This window comes from Tursiops truncatus, chromosome 18 (assembly GCF_011762595.2).
Source record: "Tursiops truncatus isolate mTurTru1 chromosome 18, mTurTru1.mat.Y, whole genome shotgun sequence".
In the NCBI taxonomy this organism is placed as follows: Eukaryota; Metazoa; Chordata; class Mammalia; order Artiodactyla; family Delphinidae; genus Tursiops; species Tursiops truncatus.
The window spans coordinates 20,095,238-20,114,728 of NC_047051.1; the positions used below are offsets into that span (position 1 = coordinate 20,095,238).

A 19,491-nucleotide genomic window follows, 5' to 3' on the forward strand; every position below is an offset into this window, starting at 1 on the left:
TACATCTTTATTGGAGTATAATTGCTTTACAATGGTGTGTTAGTTTCTGCTTTATAACAAAGTGAATCAGCTATACATATACATATGTTCCCATATCTCTTCACTCTTGCGTCTCCCTCCCTCCCACCCTCCCTATCCCACCTCTCCAGGCAGTCACAAAGCACCGAGCTGATCTCAGGCTACTCTTTTTAATAGCCTCTAGGCTTGCTGTAGAACAAATGTTCCCACTATCTGAGTCCTTGAGCAGTTAAAATTTAAAAGCCCAAATAGATTTAGAATGCACACTGCAGAGAAAATCTTTTTCAAAAGCTAAATTTTTGTTGAAAGTGAGCCAAGGTTATTTAAGTTTTTATTTATAATTAAGATTATGAGTTCTTAAAGGGGGTGTTTATTCTGGCTTCTAGAGAACAGTACAATTTGTACTTCCTATCCCACATTTATTTCAGATGTTGAAAGGTAATAATATGTTATTATTCAGATGATCTTGTCTCAGTTGGGGTGACCCCAAGTGCAGAGCTGAGACAAGAACTTGACAGCAGACTGTTTTATGTGGGAAGTGCTCCCAGGAAGCAGACAGAAGTAAAGAAGATGTAAAATCCTAATTAAGGGTGTGGTATCAAGGTTACTGCAGACAGTTAGGACCCAATTCCACCAGCAGTAGGAGATGACCTGGAACTCTGCACCATGGGTACAACTAAAATCAAAGGTGAGCTAACAGCACCTGGCCAAGATCTTGCATGAATGTTTTATCCAGTTGGTAATTAATCATGGTCTCAAAAATCATTATGCTTCCTTAATAGCAAGTGGTATTATTATGGTTAGTAACAATTTTTAAATAAACATATGTTCGTATCACACAATCACATCTAAACTTATTTCTCTGACCAGCATACATGTTTCATACAGAATCAAACTCAGAAGCATGATGCAGATAATTCTTTTCAGCTCTGCTAAGATGGTTATGGTCAGCCAATATCATTCCTACCGGAGCTGTAGAAGACCTAAAAAAAGCACTGTATAGTCTGAACAGGCAAATGATCAATTCTTTGTATGAGTTCTATTTATTTAGCCCCATTTTTTGTATGAGTTCTATACAAAAATGGCCTAGTAGCATCCAAGTCAGCTATGGGATTCAGACCTCCCTCATGGTACCCAATCTCTACTTTTCTCCTCTTATATGAAAAATGGATCTAAGAAGGGCCCATTGGTTTATGGACCATATGGTTTACCTGGTCATATCACCAAATATATATTTAAATCAGGTTGAGAAACCAGGATTGCAAATTCACTTATTCTCTCAACAGGTTTATTAGCAAGGGTCTACTATGTGCATGTTATACCTAAGACATTATTAAATGTGGGAAGTCTGGGGATGTGGGAAGTCTTTTTTTAAAGAATAGAAATAAGATGTTTCATGAGGAATTATCCTGTCTTCTTTATAAATTAAAAATTAGATAAAATGTTCAATATCACCATCTCCAGGCTCCACTACTAAAGTTCTGCATTCTAAGACCCAGGGTTCACAATGGGGTATATAAAAAAGAATATCCAAAAGACGGGAATTAAGTCAACATAGAAAAGTAAACCAAGAAGAATTTTTTAAATAGAAGAAAAAAGAAATTAAAAAACAATGATAACAAAACTAATTTGCTCAGCATGCACACATTTAATAATATGCCTCTCTGACCTCTAAAAATGGGATATATCTACAAGTATTTAATTTCTAAATATGATGTTTTTTATTCTGAATTAGCAGGAAAATAGGAAGTAGTTATTCATGAGTGATTTTGAGTATGACAAATTTAGGAAAACTAAACATTTTTAATACTGAAGAGAAAGAAGAGTGATTTGCATGAAAATGTCACATTATAGTCAGCCCTTAAATATAATCACCAGAGAACTCGACTATGATTAATTCATCCCTGCACTTGTCTGCAGTAGAAAGTGGAACCTATGACCACATTTGTTCCTCTACCCGTTCACCAGGTGGATCGGACCAAGTCCAGTAACCCATTAGGACTACTCAAAAGGAGCAAGTCTTGTCAACCTTAGAATTCTAATCATAACCATGATGCAAATATCAAGTTATCTCAATTTATATTAAGCATAATAAATAAATATTGAAGCTATGGGTGCATTTATCTAACGTTCCTTAAGAAATTTGTTTTAATGACTTTGAAAGACAAATTATTTTCCCCTTGGAGAAGAATATTTTTAATTTAAATTTAGTAACAGCTAATGTTGCTCATGGCTTTGAGCAATCCTACTTGGTTCTAAGAATTCAGATGAAGAACAACTACCCACTTATAGGTAAATGATAATGTGTACATAAAGCATAAATTAGCAATGTTTTGACCTTTTTTTGGAAACAAATTAAACCCAGAACCATCAGCCTACCTTCCTTACTATAGGAGAGAAATGCAGAAGGAATGTAAAAGGAAGATACGGATGTAAATATTTGTATACATTCCAACAACCATATGTAATCACAGTAACATCTATTTATGTCTCATTGTAACCAATGAGGAAACTGAGTCTCAGAGGGAAACTTGCCCAATTTCGCCAAACTAAGGGGTAGAATCAGAACTCAAGAGCAGATCTGTATGACTGTTAAGTTTTTACTGTTTCCTGTTTCTACTACGCCAAAGGTCAGGAAACATTTTCAGTAAAGAGCCAAACAGTATATATTTCAGGTTTTGTGGGCCATGTGATCTATCACAACCATTCAACTCTGCTGTTGTAGGGTGAAAGCAGTCACAGACAATAAGCAAATGAGAGGATGCCACTGTCTCCCAGTAAGACAGTATTTATAGAAACAGGCCAGACAAATCCCATGGGCCATAGTTAGCCAATCTCTGGACTACACTAATAATGACAACTAATACAACACTATAACACATACAACTACTGCCTTCACAACTATGTATCTGAGTCCTTACTGGATGCCAATTCTTGTGTCAGGTCCTTTTATACATCATTTTATTTAATTCTCACAAAGCAATACTACATGCTTAATACTACTATCATCTTCATTTTGTATATAAGGACAGTAGAGATTAAGTGATGTGCCCAAGCTCACACGTAGTAAGTTTTAGAGCCGGGTTTTGAATCAACATTCATATTCTCTGTTCCTTGCCCTATTTCTTGCCTAATTCAGAAATGCAAGAGCACATCACCATCAGGCATGCATTATGTCTGAGTCTGCTTTGCCTCAGTTAAACTGAAGAACAAGCTCAACAGAACTCTAACCTTGTGAAGGTACAGTTTCTCCCAAAGTCGCTAACTTACAACACAGGTTAAATTAGACTTTGTTGAATAAACACAATTTCAACCCATAAATATAGTTCACCGTCAACATGATTCATTCTTTCTATAAAGGAGCATTCCTGATCTTATAACATACAGTCATGATAGATCGATTGCTGTCTTTTCTCTTGATTCACCTTCTTGCCCAGAGAATATAACTAACATTAAGTTCCTCTTAAATGAAGGGAAAAATGAGTAAACTCTATGCCCTTCATCCAGTAGAATTATGTTCAAAAGTAAATTTCTATATATCCTTTCTATTTCTTGCACTAACAAATAAAAGAATAAATTTGGGCTGAGGGTACAAAGTACCATTTAAAATGAGTGTTGACCTGCTGATTTGTTGAAAAATCTCCATCAAGTTCCTCCATCGATAAATGGAGTTTATTGTCAGGATACACATAGGAACGAGCAAGCAGGAATCACTGATGTCAAAGAGGTCCCACAGAAGCCCAGAAAGAAAAACACAATCAGCTCTGTACCAAACCTACGGCTGCCTGAGGTTACACAGGCCCAAGTTCCCCACTTCTCCATGGGATTCAGCTACTCTCTCCAGCCCGTTCCTCTCGGTGCCCCTCTCTCCTCCTCTGCTCCTACCCATCGGCTTCCTTCATTTTCTCCTTACTTTTCACATCCTCACTCATGGTCCACCACGATCTCATTCATCTTCTATACCTGCCACTCATTACTTGATCTTTTCTATACTCCTCTGTTCAGAGTTCTAAGAGAGGGTAATCAGGTCGGTCCAGGTTCTCTCGGTTTGGGCAGAGATTTTGTTCTGAGCCCCTCTAATAGTCTTCTCACCAGATTATGGCCAGTTGCTGCAATCCAACCAGCTGTGGTGAGTGGGGCAGAATGTTCCCCCTGCTGGATCCCTGGACAGAAAGAGTTTTCACACAAGGGGCTAAGAAGGGTCAGCACTGTGTCTAGTCAACACCTTCTCAAAAAAAGAGAGAATCTATTGACTCACTCTTCTGGTAAGTGTTGCTGTCTCTTTCAAATAGCACTCCCATTTCTTACTTTACATTATTTTCCTTCCGGTACAACTATTTCCAGTTTCCTATCTGTTACCTAATCTATAAAACAGAAGATTCACACTTTAAAGAATGTCACCAACAAGTGAGCCAGCCAGTTTTCTTTTACGGGGCAATCTGCAAAAGAGTCATTGCTTTAAAATACAGAAACTTCAATATGAAATCCGGGAAATACAATGGACGGGAAATAAACCAAACTCAGGTGACGCTTTTCCAACACTTGCCCTGGGAATCGTGATTCGATGACCTCAACAAGCAATCACAGTGCACTGTGATTAAAGTAGCCATGTTACAATCTAAAGAAAATTAGATAAATCAGGAGGAAAAATCTGCCAAGCCTGAGAGAGAAGAAAATCATTTAGTGTTTGAATCAGAAACATTTATGCCATGGGACCGACATAGGCCTCCAACCACCTGATCCCCCAATGTTATGAAGATATACCTAGGAGAAGAAAGGCACAGAATGATACACGGACCTGCAGCTCTCAGGAAGATGCTCAATTTACACCTGTAAGTAGAAAAGAGCATGGATTTAATTATCTACAAACCAAAACTCTAAGAAGAAATGAGAGAATTAACTATAGGACATAAGTAAAAATAATCTAATAAAATACTTCCCCCTGCAGTGCAGCAAGAATTGTTTGAGTTGTTCCATACTCCTTAGGTTCACAAAAACAAGAAGTTACATAACAGAGCTTGGGAACTTTATCTTAGTGAATTTTGCAATGAGTTAAAGTTCATGGTAAGCCCATTAAGGGAAGGTTGTATTTTAAATCTCATGCTAAAAGATTTAGGAACATGCTTGGAATTTCATGGGCTTTCAAGAGTTACATAGACATTACTTCAAATTCTGCCTCTGCAGGACATTCCTGGTGGTCCAGTGGTTAAGAATCTGTCTTCCAATGCAGGGGACGCAGGTTCAATCCTTAGTCAGGGAACTAAGATCCCACATGCTGTGGGGCAACTAAGCCTGCATGCCACAACTACTGAACCCCTGTGCCACAATTACAGAGCCCATGGGCTCTGGAGTGCCACAACTAGAGAGAAGCCCATGTGCCACAACGAAGAGCCCACACGTAGCAAGGAAAGATCCCGTATGCCACAACTAAAACCCAACACAGCCATAAATAAATATATTTCTTTAAAAAGAACAAATTCTTCCTCTGCTATTTACTGGAAATATTAAAATGAAAAACTTAAACTTTTTGAGCCTCATCTGTTAAACGGAGACAATAATATCTTGTGGAGTTGTGAGAATTAGAGGTAGATCCTTGAACAGGATTTGGCCAATTATAGAACACGTGACAAATATTAACATTATTAGCTAAAGAGCAAAGAGGTAACTGCTTGTTAGGAGGAACTGCGTGACTATATCCCACAGAAAGGGGGAGAAAAATGTAGGCAAAGGAACCTCCAGAGTTAAAAACCATAGGCAGGACTTCTCTGGTGGCGCAGTGGTTAAGAATCTGCCTGTCAATGCAGGGGACACAGGTTCGAGCCCCAGTCCGGGAAGATCCCACATGCCGCGGAGAAACTAAGCCCGTGTGCCACAGCTGCTGAGCCTGCACTCTAGAGCCCACGAGCCACAACTACTGAGCCCATGTGCCACAACTACTGAGCCTGCACTCTAGAGCCTGCGAGCCACAACTACTGAAGCCCGTGCACCTAGAGCCTGTGCTCCACAGAAAGAGAAGGCACTGCAATGAGAAGCCCACGCACCACAACAAAGAGCAGCCCCCACTTGCTGCAATTAGAGAAAGCCCGTGTACAGCAACGAAGACCCAACGCAGCCAAAAATAAATAAATTAAAAAAAAATAGGCAAAATTTACATGTGAGGTCTGGCAGCCTGTCAAACTAATCTATCCCCATCTTGGTTTTCCCTTGGTGTTCATATAATAGGAAAAAAACAAGAACAATCTACTATCGTTTGGGACTCTTTTACCAATATGGACTTAAAAAGGAGGCATCTCCTTTCCTTACCTGCACCTGTCTCTAAAGGTCTGAGGTTCCTTCCAAAAGGGGCTGGTCCACAGGCCTGTTTCAGGCGCACTGAGGGTGTGTCACGTCACATGCAGAGAGGCTGGGAACGAATGCTTTAAACTGCAGTTGGGAGTGATGGCTTATGCCAAGGTTTTCCTGAGACTCAGAAAGTAAAGGGGTGAGTACTTCTACAAGTGCGAAAGATCTGCCAGTTAGTAAGGCCTCTGTTAGGCGCCTTGCCAAGGGCACTCCAAGCCTGATGCTGGCATAGAGCGAGTGAGCTTCCCAGCCTCCCTCCACTGCACAGCCGTAGACACGAGCATCTCAAAGTTTCTGGACTAGGACCTGGATTCTTCTAAAGTAGGGGGATTGTTGCTTCCTGGCATCAGTGACAAAACTGGACTTTTACCAACTTCTGACAGGGGAAATCAGGCCCAGATTTATTTTTATTTAGAAAAATAGGTGATATTTTTCTCTCAAATGTTATTGTATAGAGCGGTAATAAGAAGGAAGAATGAGGGAAAGTTACATTTCCTTTTCAGATCTGCCTTTTGATGATAGACTATCAGTCCTGCATGCCCGTGCAGAAGGCAGCCTCATTCTGTTCTAGGTAAGCCTTCCCTGGGCAGAATGATCCTGTTCTAACAAGGAAATTCTTACACCATGGCTGACACTTTCTTAGCATCGGCTGTCCAGCAATCTCATCATTCTAGAACAGGGCTATGAATAGAAATGACTAAGAAGAACTTCTGAGTAGCCATAGACCAACTCTGTCCTTTATTCCATAGAAAATGCCCTCAAACACCGAAGCAGAGTCACTCGATCGAGACAATGAGCAAAATTCTCTCACCCACAACTTTTATAAACTTGAAGTCCCAGGCACCTCGAGACTGTTGTGAAGATCAGGGGATAATCACAGTCCACTGGTCCCTTGTTACAAAATAGGTAAGAAACAAGAGATTGGGAAATAGAGAGGAAGTCGGATCTAAAGAACAGTTGATGAATTGGGAGACTGGGATTGACATATATACACTAATATGTATAAAATGGATAACTAATAAGAACCTGCTGTATACAAAAATAAATAAAATAAAATTCAAAGAAAAATTTAAAAATAATAATAATAAAGAACAGTTGAGGTATGGGACTGCCATTGAAAAAAGTAGGCAGAGAAACTACACATTGGTGCCAGTGGAAAGCCGTCTGTGGAAGGTGGAGTTGATGATGGTTACAACTGAACAGCCCAGTTTTATCAAAAACGATGGTAGCAGAAGTGAAGAAGCACAAAATGTGGAAATTGTTTGCTAATATAAGGGATGAATCGGAGATGGGAGAACTGTAGCATCAAGCCCTCCAGAAACCATTACACAACAGGCTCACAGTCTTTTAACCTCAATTCCAAAATCCTTTATCCTCAATTCCAAAGCCCCAAAGTTCTGGACACTAAAAAATAATTCTTAATAACTGATTTGGTAACAATACCTGACCTGATCTAAAGTCTTTTGTGGCAAAATCTGCCCTGAGCTATGAAACTATGCGTAATTTTTAGTTACCCACTTGGTGTGACTATTCATATGTTTCACTGAAGAAATATTAAAGTATATGATTCCTGGGAGCTGTTCTAGACCCTGCTAGAGACATGTTTTCTGGAATTACAGGGTTTAGATTACCTTTCTAAAACCAAAACAATCTGAGTTTACAAATACATAGCATCAGAGAGAAGAGGAGATCAACAAGACTTAGCCATGAACATGATGGAGAGGAAGAAATTTTGTTTCTGGTTTGGGTTTAAGACAATAAAGATTATCACTATCCAGAATGAGGAAGAAGGAGCTCCCAAAATTAAGGAAACTTCCACTGGAGTTTAGGAATTTTCCAATTCAAATTATTCATTTTTTTAAAAACAGTGTTTAAATGCATCATTATACATATCTAGAAAACCGTGTCTGGAATATCTCAAACCTCTTCAAAAGCAGATAAGTGAGAAGGAAAACAATGCCTTATATCACTGTAGTGCTTTAGAACTTACGGAGCACTTTCCTATAATTATTGCACTGAGTCCTCTGAACCACAAGGCATTTTTGTATGCATGTGCTCACACTTAGCTAAATCTTAATTTCAAAAAAAGCATTCAGTTTATTTTTACATATGTTTCAAAAAATATATTCAATACCAGAAAAGCCTCTCTGTTCAGAGAAAGGCTTGATATTCTGGGAAAAAGCATCTACAGAGCCACACTCATTCTAATTAGTTGTCCTTTTACATCAATATGAAAAATGTGGAAATCTATACTGAATTTATCAAATAATACTGCACTATGGGACTGCTGTAAAAAAAGGGGGGGGGCAGCCTGTACCTCTCTCCCTTCAAGCGTTCTAACAGTATGGTTTGACCACTATTTTCTTTTCAATCAGTAAACTTTTCTCCCTTCTAAACAAATGCACCGCGATCTATAATCATGTACCTGTTAACCTCAACTGTATTTACATCTCAATCTCCTGAGTCAATAACAAATATAGTTGTTCCATTCTTGATTGAATTTTTCTTTCTAATGCTGTATTTATCAGATGGTTCGATGGCACTTTGCAGTGCCCTTGCTAACTGTAGATGCAAACTATTTCTCTTGATTAACCAGCATCTCTGTAAAGCTCATGTTAAAATGGCATACATGTTGCATAAAGGAAGAGAAATGTGTCCTTGGTAAAAGTTGTCAGTCTTACCCGTAACTTTTAAAAAACTTATGCAAGTAACATAAAGCTATACTGTTGTTGTAAAAGATTCAAATATACAGCCGCACACAGCAAAATGGGAAGGTTCCTTTTACAGCTGTTGAGGCTCTCCTACTTCAGGCCATTGACAATAGTTTTGTGCAAGTCTCCACGCCCTCCACACCTGTTCCTATGCTCCAGGAGTAGTTCAAAGGGAGAATTCAATTGGTTTTCCTTTTATATTTACATTTAGAGAGAGAGAGAGAGAAAGAGAAGAATACACTTAATATCTTCTCCATCAGGAAATACCGTTGGCTAGGGCTTCCCTGGTGGCGCAGTGGTTGAGAGTCCACCTGCCGATGCAGGGGACGCGGGTTCGTGCCCCGGTCCGGGAGGATCCCACATGCCGCGGAGTGGCTGGGCCTGTGAGCCATGGCCGCTGAGCCTGTGCTCCGCAACGGAAGAGGCCACAACAGTGAGAGGCCCACGTACCACAAAAAAAAAAAAAAAAAAAAGAGCAAAAAGGAAATACCGTTGGCTCAATCTTCAAAATATATCCATCACCCCACACTGCTACCACCTTTGCCCAAACCATCATCTGCCACCTGGATGACTGCAATAATCTGCTTCCTGGTCTCCTGGCTTCTGTTCTTACCCCACCCTAAACATCTGTTCACACACAACAGTGAGAGGGATCCTTCTGGAAACAGTCTTCTGCTCTCAAGTGTCCAATGGCTCCCCACCTCATGCAGACTAAAAGGCCCAGTCCTTTGGGGCCTAGAAATTCCTGTACAATCTGCCCCAGCCCTGACTCTCTGAGCTCATCTCCTGTAACTCTCCTGGCTCTGTCCAGCGACACTGGCTTCCCTGCTGGTCTGGGTCTGAATCCACTTAGGGTCTGAATCCATTTAGGGTCTCCAGAATAACGTATCTCCGCCAACACCTTGATGTTAGCCCTGGGGGACTCACTGCAGATGTCTGACTGCCAGAACAGGAAAATAATAAATTTGTGTTGTTTAAGCCACTAAATTTATGGTAATTTGTTACATAAGTAATAAGAAACTAATACATAATCTGCCCTTCATTTCATAGTAGTCACAAAAAGCACTCCTTCTACACACAAGTGGTAAAAGTGCTTCCAGCTGCAAGGCTGAGATGAGGAGGAGAGTCTCTACACACAAACCAGCATTCTTCTCAACAGTCCATTGTTAACTTATGCATAAGAAAAGACAAGTTTCTCGGTATATTTATTTACTCTCTTGCTAACCTAACATGCAGAAGAACAATTTATTCAAAAAGGTTCAAGAGTCAAGAGAATAAAAGACCTGGCTGGGCTTCCCTGGTGGCGCAGTGGTTGAGAGTCCGCCTGCCGATGCAGGGGACACGGGTTCGTGCCCCGGTCCGGGAAGATCCCACATGCCGTGGAGTGGCTGGGCCTGTGAACCATGGCCGCTAGGCCTGCACATCCAGAGCCTGTGCTCCACAACGGGAGAGGCCACAACAGTGAGAGGTCCGTGTACAGCAAAAAAAAAAAAAAAAAAGAATGCATACTGTGATTCCTAGAAAAGCCACTTGAAAAATATAAAGAGGTAAAACTAAAGGGCCAGTAGAGGAATACTGACCAAATACTGAAAATGGAATACTGAAAAATATTTAACAAACCCAAAAGAAATCTAGAAAGAAGACTTAGAGAAATAATAAAACAGGACAAATAGAAAATAGATAGCTAAAGACCAAAATCTAATCACATCAATACTTACATTAAATATAAATAGACTAAACCTTCCAATTAAAGGACAAAGACACTTCATAATGACAAAGAAGGTGTAATAATAGTATCAGGAAAGTATAATAATAAGAGATCTTACATGCTTAATACCAGAGTTTCAAAATACATGAAGCAAAAACTGACAGAACTATAGGAAAAAATAGATAAATCCACAATCACGGTTATACATTTAAACACTCTTTTCTGAATAATTAATAGGACACTTTTAAGACTAGACAAAAGTTAGTAAAGATATGTAATATCTGAACAACATTATCAACTAACTTGACTGCATGAATATTTATAAACTGTACAATCAACAACCCAATGATACATATTATTTTCAAGAGCAGATGGAATATTCATGAAGATAGACATTATGCTGGGTCACAAAAATGTCTCAGTAAATTTCAAAAGATTGCAGTTTTTCACAGTATGTTCTCTGACTGCAAGGGAATTAAACTAAAAATCAATGACAATAGAGAAGATGAAAGGGAGAATTACAAGTACAGAAAGGGGAGAAGACTAGACCTATGATGTCGGATAGGAATTGGGGATCTCAGTATGAACCCATTAATTTTAATATGTATAGAGAAAAATATAGAAATAAATATAGGAATATATACATACAGGAAAGTGTGTGTGTGTGTGTGTGTGTGTGTGTGTGTGTGTCCATCCTAGTTTGGTCTCCTGAAAGGACCCAGAAGCTATTACATACCGGAAGCAACAAGCACATTTAGCTCCCAGATCTTAGTTTATAGATACAGGCCTCCTTGGAGAAAAGTCTAATTCTAGCTCTGGGACAGGGATAAGCCTATAACATCTTGTTACTCCAGAAAGTAAGGAATTGCTTAAAGACTGATGGGAACATATCAAAAAGACATGGGAGCTGCTTGCAAAATCTGGCACGATTCAAGCATTAAAATAAATAATCTTAGTTGTGGATTACATAATCCACTGAAAAATAAAAATTAATGAGTACAATATGATAAAAAATAGTGAATGAATGAATAAACAAACAAATAAGGGAGAAGGGAAAGCTTTTCTTTACAGTAGGATGCCACCTAATAAATAGAGAAGAAATAACAGAGTTAGAAAAGCACCAGTGAGTACTAAAACTAGTGACTAAAAGCTTAATAAGAGGAAAGCTACTCTGGTGGATGCTGTGATGTGCCTCTCAGATCCTACTTCAGGTGTGAAGGACTTTTTACCCCAGCTGCTGGAGGTCTGTGGGCAGGCCCGACTCCAGCTGTCAATTAGCCCTTTTTGGAAACTGCTCCAACCAAAGAGACCCATCTCACCCAAGGTCAGACCTTTTATTCTGGGCACCTGACAATCAATAACTACTCAATGCAAGTGTAAAAGCCCAGCCCTCTCATCAACTCAGGACAGCACTTAACAGTCATCCCATCTTCAGAATATCCTGTAGGATCCACTGAGGCCCATTTGAGACTGCACTGCAGTTTGACTTCTCTCTGCCCAGTCCTGTATCCTTCCCTTCCTTTCCACAAGTATTATCCCAAGAGCATTCTCTGTTAAACTTTTGCAGGCTAGTGTCCATCTCAGAATCTGCTCCCTGGGGAACTCAATCTTTGACATTTACATAGTCACAAGGCATACATTATTTCTTAATTACAAAGGTAAAATTATTAACTTTACAATCGAGAAACTTGGAGAACACCAACTTAACGACATGATCAACATTAATCACCGATATTGGAATAAACAAACACTATGTGCCTCTGTGCCTTCTGGTACGATGCTCTGAGGATACAACATTATTTCAGAGTTCTGCTGAAAATAAGAAGAAAAAAAGCCTGAGTATAATCATGAGATATCATCAAAAAATCAAAATTACAGGATATTCTAAGACTAAAGTAACTGGTCTGTATTCTTCAAAAGTATCAGGATCAGAAAAGACAAACCTAAGGAACAGCTCTAGATTAAAGGATACTACAGAGATGTGGCAGCTAAATGCATGATACTGGATTGAGAGGGGTAGATACACACTCACACACACACACTCACATACATACATGCATACACACTTTGAATAATCAAAGGGAAAACTGACAAAATTTAGATGTGAACTGTGGATCAGATAATAGAGTTATTATCAGTGTTAATTTCTTGATTTCAATAATGGTACTAGGTTATTTCAGAATTTAAGTACTAAGTGTCCTTGATAAAGCAAAAGGAGTAAATGATACACAGGGGTTTCTTATATTAATTTTGCAATTTTTCTGTAACTTTTAAATTATATCATAACAAAATATTACCCAAAAATGAATATCCCAAGTTGCTAAAATTCTTGTAAAATCTCTTCTGCCACTTTTGCAATGCACCTCCTTGAGACTGGTTTCCCCGGCATGGTGCCATTAAAACAAAACGTAGAAATAGTTTAGACATCCACTATCCCCTGTGGGTAACACGGTTATCAATTCCTAGATTAATAAGGTAACACACAAGAAGCAAACTCACTTGCCACATTGAAACTTTTAGTATTGATATGCATTATGTTCATTCAAAGTATGCATATAAGCATTTTATATATGGAAATCACTATTTGATTCAACTTTTTTTTTTTTTTTTTTTTTTGCGGTACGCGGGCCTCTCACTGTTGTGGCCTCTCCCGTTGCGGAGCACAGGCTCCGGACATGCAGGCTCAGCGGCCATGGCTCACGGGCCCAGCCGCTCCGCGGCATGTGGGATCTTCCCGTACCGGGGCACGAACCCGTGTCCCCTGCATTGGCAGGCGGACTCTCAACCACTGTGCCACCAGGGAAGCCCTCAACTTTTAATTTACTTATGATTGTGGAATAAAAAAAAGTTATTAGCGATTCTCTCTATTATCCACCTATAGCAACATTCAAAAAAGAACATTTTTCATGATTATTTTCTTTTGGGCTCTTTGTTGTTCTAATTATATTTACTGAAATGTAATTTACATCGTTGAATATAATAATTAAAAATTGGACCATGTATTTTGGCCTTTGTGGGTTTTTTGGTCTCATTTTACTAGAAAGTCATTTTTATTATATTGGTCAATGACACTGGAAGTTATATATGCATAGTTAACCACAGACAGTTTCAGAGGTACTGGTTGGTTAAAGGGCTGATTAATGCATAAACAAGCCAGCCTCTCAGGAGTATTTGCTTTCTGAAAGGACCTGATCTCATTCACTAAAAGGACAAAGCATCCAATGAATTGGTAAGGATTTTTATTTGTTTATTTGCTTGATTTGAACAAGTATCCCCACTATAACTGAATTATGCTGTCAGTAGTGTCCATTTTAAAGAGTGGTGCTAAAAGAGCTCAAATGTGTGGGTTTCATGTTTTTTTAAAAATTAATTAATTAATTTTATTTATTTATTTTTGGCTGTATTGGGTCTTCATTGCTGCACACGGGCTTTCTCTAGTTGCAGCAACTGGGAGCTACTCTTTCTTGCGGTGCACAGGTTTCTCATTGCGGTGGCTTCTCTTTGTTGCGGAGCACAGGCTTAGGCGCATGGGCTTCAGTAGTTGTGTCACATGGGCTCAGTAGTTGTGGCACACGGGCTTAGTTGCTCCACGGCACGTGGGATCTTCCTGGACCAGGGTTCAAACCCGTGTCCCATTGCATTGGCAGGCGGGTTCTTAACCACTGTGCCACCAGGGAAGTCCCAGGTTTCATCTTTGAAAGGATCAGCTACCCTTGCTCACAGAGATATCGTTCAAGACCACAAAATGTACGCACACCTCTACAGCCATATGCAGTTATTATCAGGGGACTGTATACTTAGCTCAGTATTTGGGGGCCTGAGGAATGGGAAGTGGGGTACTGTTCAGAGGTTAAAATCATAGACTATTTAAATCTACATGGAAATTTATTTTTAATTTTGTTTAACTAGAAAAAGTCTTTTCTTGCGAGTTCTCATTAAAAGCCTTAAAACTCTTAAATCTAGTGGTACTGTGCTAGGCCTTTTCCCTGGCAAGCTAAACCCAGTGGAACTGGGAATTGTCTAAGGACACTCTGGGTATTATCCTATTTCATGGGGATGTGCATCTGTGATTGATGTTCTCTTGACTACACTGTTTTACAACCCTATAGAGGTAGAAGTTAAATTATAAAAAACTTATAGCAATGCAAAGAATTCCAGTTAATAGCAATGCAAATGATTTCTGTCCATAGTAATTAATATGAATTGATTTTATCTAGCAGAAAACATAAATCTCTGTAACTCAAGCTCCCATTTGAACAGTTTTCACATCTTACTGGTCCCTCATTTAATGAGTTGAATAAAATCTTTGATTCATGTGCAGTTTTTATTTGTATAGGAATCATGCACATAACCTTCTTAAAATTACATGGGAAGTACTATAAGGTAACAAGTGTTTCCTCTAAGGAAACCAAGGACAGCAGCATGGTTGAAAGAAGAGGGAGGGGTGACACCTTTAACAGTAACAAAAACAAATTTCCATGCAGAGAAGTTAGGCTTATTGAAAAGGCTGAAACAGCCTAAGCATGTGTTGATCAAAGCCCCCAGATGAGGATGTAAGTCCAGAAAAATAAAAAGTGAGAAATATTTGTGAAATTCTGTGAAAAAAAATGCATCATGACTTGGCAATTGATGGGGGAGGTATTGATAGAATCAAAAGCAGTCAAATGTAAAATTGCTTGGAGTTTCTTGTTTGAGAAATGGGTGATACTATGGTATTGAAAACTAAGATAGAGACCTCAAATGATTAAGGGAACGTAAAGAGTTAAGGACTTTATTAACAGAAAAAGATTATGATTGGGTCTAATTCAATGGGAAAATGACCAACCCTAAACTAGATCAATATTTCCCAGACTGTGTTCCAGATGACACAAATCTGTCAGAATGCTCTGCGACAAAAATGGTCCCATATCTCTCAATGGGAGATTCATAATGCACACTAGCACCGTAACTTTTCAGGGACGCCTCCCTTGTCTAGCCTACCATTCTCATATTTAATCATAGAAACATGACTCTAAATAAAATCCTATGGAATTAGAGTTTCTTAATGTCACTTTGAGAAATGTGGGACCAGATTTATAAAGAAAGTCTGTTTATTAACCAAATTTTATCAAGTGATGATAAAATTTAAAGTGAGATATAAATTCTTATGTCAGCTCTGACTTCACCTAAGTGTATTCCTGAAACATCTTAGCCTATAATTTTATATAACTGGTTTGTGAAAATACCAGAAATCTGTCAGATTTGCAGGAATAGTCTTTTCTATACCAGGCAATCCAAATGTAATAATAAAATTATCACTGTTTTCCTTACCACTTATAATAAGTTCAAAATGGTCCTGGCATTTTTCTAGTTCTTTCATTTTGAATCAGGCTTCAATCTATAAAAATCTCTCCTATTCACACGTCTTATTCTCCTATTATTCTTATTCTCCACTCAGCTATTTTACTCACAGTTTTAAAAACTCCTCTCTTCTTCCCTTGTTGATCCCAATAAAAACATTTTTAGAACTGGCTCAATCCCCGTTTCCTACTCACAACATAATGTTCCTAGAGTGTTTATATAACATTGTTGACTTCCATATTCTATGGTTTAATTTAGTTGGAGGTAGACTGGAAAAAATCAGAATTTAAAAGAATCAGGAGATACTGGCTATGTCTTCTCAAATTCAACTGAGCTAGTCTGGGCTGAAAGCAATGGTCATTTACAAACACTTATCAGGTTTCATTCTGTGGGATTGATTTTGCCTTTCTTGTAGATCTTGGTCTGCTCCAAGCTAATACATACTAATAGAAAGATAAAATTCCAAACACAGTAATGTTTCAAAAATATATATTTCAGGATGTCAACCTAGGGTTGCTAGATCTATCACTGTTATAAATGCAAAATGTTAAAATGTGCAAAACTTTCTTCTACAGATAGTTTTGTGTTATAAAAGAATCCATTAGATGTTTTATTAAATACAGTTTATGAAAACAAAATTAGATTAAACCTAAAATAAAGCCTTTTATTAATCCCAAATTCCTATATTCTTTTGCCAGGCACAGAAAGGTGAATAGCAAAATAACTCACACTGTAACTTTTTAAAATTATTTTTTCATTGGCGTATAGTCACTTTACAATGTTGTGTTAGTTTCTACTGTACAGCAAAATGAATCAGCCATAAATATACATATATCCCTTCCCTTCTGGACTTCCTTCCCAGTCAGGTCACCACAGTGCATTAAGTAGAGTTCCCTATGCTCAACAATATGTTCTCATTCCTGTGCTCCACAACGGGAGAGGCCACGGCAGTGAGAGGCCCACGTACCGCAAAAAAAAAAAAAAAAAGAAGGCCAAGAAACCTGGTCCGTAACAAAATAACCTATCAGAAAAATTAAATGAAGTTCTCTCTTAAATAGTAGGATTATTGGTGATTTAATTTTTATTAATTTCTATATTTTAAGTGTTCTTTTCAAATTTATATTTGTATTAATATAATCAATACTGTATTTAATAATATAATTAAAATTTATTAGACCTTGGGATGAATCTAACTGAAATCATGAAAGTGGGAATACGTAATTTTTACTTTGTGAAGCTTTGAAATTAGTGAAAGACAAGTAAGGTGAAAGTGGTATCAATTTGGGGACGTTGAGATATTAAGAAAGAGAGGAGAACAGCCTTTTGGCTCTCATGGTTTTCTAAGCCAGATGTTTGAGAGATTCATTTTTCAGATGCAGGTCTTAAAAGTTGGAGGGCCTGAAGCAGGGGATAACCCTTCATTCCTGGGGAGAAGCTCAGGGTCTGTGAGGTCCCTTGGGATTGCGGGCTGCCACGCCAGGGGTTGGGTTTATGGCGAGACTCTGTCTCAGCCTTTCCTACCTGCTTTGATGTGTTTGCTGATGCGAAGGAGTTACTCAGCTAATTTTCACGTCTTTTTCGCAGTGAACTGTACCATAAGTAGCTGTAGACTTGGTGTGTCTCTGGGAGGAGGTGAGTTCAAGCTCTTCTTATGTCATCATGTTGAACTGCTTTTCAGAGCCTACATATAAATGAAATCATTCATTATTTGTCTTTGATTTATTTCATTTAGCATAATGCCCTCAGGTTCATTCATCTTGTAACAAATGGCAAGATTTTCTTCTTTCTTAAGGATAAGAAAGTAATATCCCTAAGTAATATCCCATTGGGCACATATACATAAAATCTCACATTTTTCATCCATTCACCCATCGATGGACACTTAGGATGTTCTCATGTCTTGTCTATTGTAAATAATGTTGCAATGAATATGGGGGGGGGTGCATACTTATATCTTTTCAAATTATATATTACAAAATTATATATATAATATTAAAGAAGAAACAGAAATTTATTGGAGCTATATATTATAATTGTATTTATGTTGAGTAAAATAAATTTTAAATTTTACTTCCGGTTATCATCACACTGTATCAACACAAGAACCTTTCAGCAAAAGGCTTGATCTCACAGTTCTTAGGCTAGTCTGCACCCCAGAGCAATCAATTTATTAAATAAATCCCCTTTAAGCTTCTCCAAATATTTCCTATCAGTTCTAAATAACTTGCAAACTTGAGTATTCTATTTTAGTTGTGAAACTCAGTTTGAAGAAAATTCCATTTTCAGTGACTTGTATTAAAAAATAGTACACCGCAAGGAAGAGTAGCCCCGGATCGCCGCAACTAGAGAAAGCCCGCAGGCAGCAACCAAGACCCAACGCAGCCAAAAATAAATAAAATAAAATTTTTTAAATAATTAATTTAAGAAAATAGTAGAAAGTAAAATGAATTTTTCATTTCAATGCTTCCTCAGAATAAAAATACTATTTTGATTAAATAAATGCTACCTTCAGCCCGAATTCCAGTCGATCCACAGCTCCACAGATTAGTTCAGTCCATAGGTCACTATGGCCAAATAGGCCTGGGCCACGGGGACAAATGCTGACAGGTAGTCTCCTGCGTGGCATCTATATTTATAACATAGGTTCCAATAGAGGTCACTTACCCTACCACTCCTTTCAGAAGATCGGCCACATCATTTGCAGGGCCCAGTGCAAAACGGAAATATGTGGGCCCTTTCAGAATTTATTAATAATGCGGCACAGGAAAGAAACTAGGACCTCAGAGTCCTTCTGAGGTCCTGTTCCACTGGACAGGTTGCATGCCCACAAAACCAGCCTTGTCTTTCAGAAGATGTCATTTACAATATGTCTATCTAGCTGTTGGTTAAAAAATTTTTTTTTGGTAATCATGTTTAATTTTCTCAACAGGCAAAGTACACTAACAATTTCGTTAAATCAAGCAACAGAAGCAAAAGGGCAAGCATCTGTTATAAGTCAGCAACCAACAACTGTATTGCTCAATTCAACTAACATTGAGAGAAGGGAGAAAAGAGGACACTGGGGAAGCTTCTACTATGTTTCCAGCACAGATTTTTAAATGGCTCCTATTTCACTCCAGCTACCAAGTAGGTGAACTGGAACGACTGGGGAGGCGAGGGGGAGGAGATTTGAAATTATGTCCTGATTTCTAAATAATTTCAAAAGACTACGTGGAAACATTTTCCACGAGTTAATCGGGGCCAGAGCTCACGTTCTTTCAAGCCTGGGCCTTATCCCGCGCCCGCCGGTAAGAGTCTGGGCCAAGGCAGCTGGCGGCTCCCTGACGTAGGACTCGCGTCAAGAAAAGGACGAGCCGCCCACAAAGCGCTGCG

General features: G+C 38.6%; 1 long non-coding RNA gene across 2 annotated transcripts in view; it reads right to left on the reverse strand.

The window, feature by feature from the left end:
- Positions 1-19,486, reverse strand: part of LOC109550218 (uncharacterized) — a 38,790-nt gene extending 19,304 nt beyond the window's left edge. Inside the window, exons 1-3 of one of the 2 annotated variants that reach the window (XR_002176619.3) lie at positions 18,626-19,455; positions 17,641-17,800; positions 2-12,591 (exon numbers count right to left, since the gene is read on the reverse strand). This is a non-coding gene — a long non-coding RNA (uncharacterized lncRNA). Of the gene's footprint in view, position 1; positions 12,592-17,640; positions 17,801-18,625 lie in introns of those variants that run through there. The other variant, XR_012327676.1, reaches the window with a different exon arrangement.
- Positions 19,487-19,491: the final 5 nt, after the last annotated feature.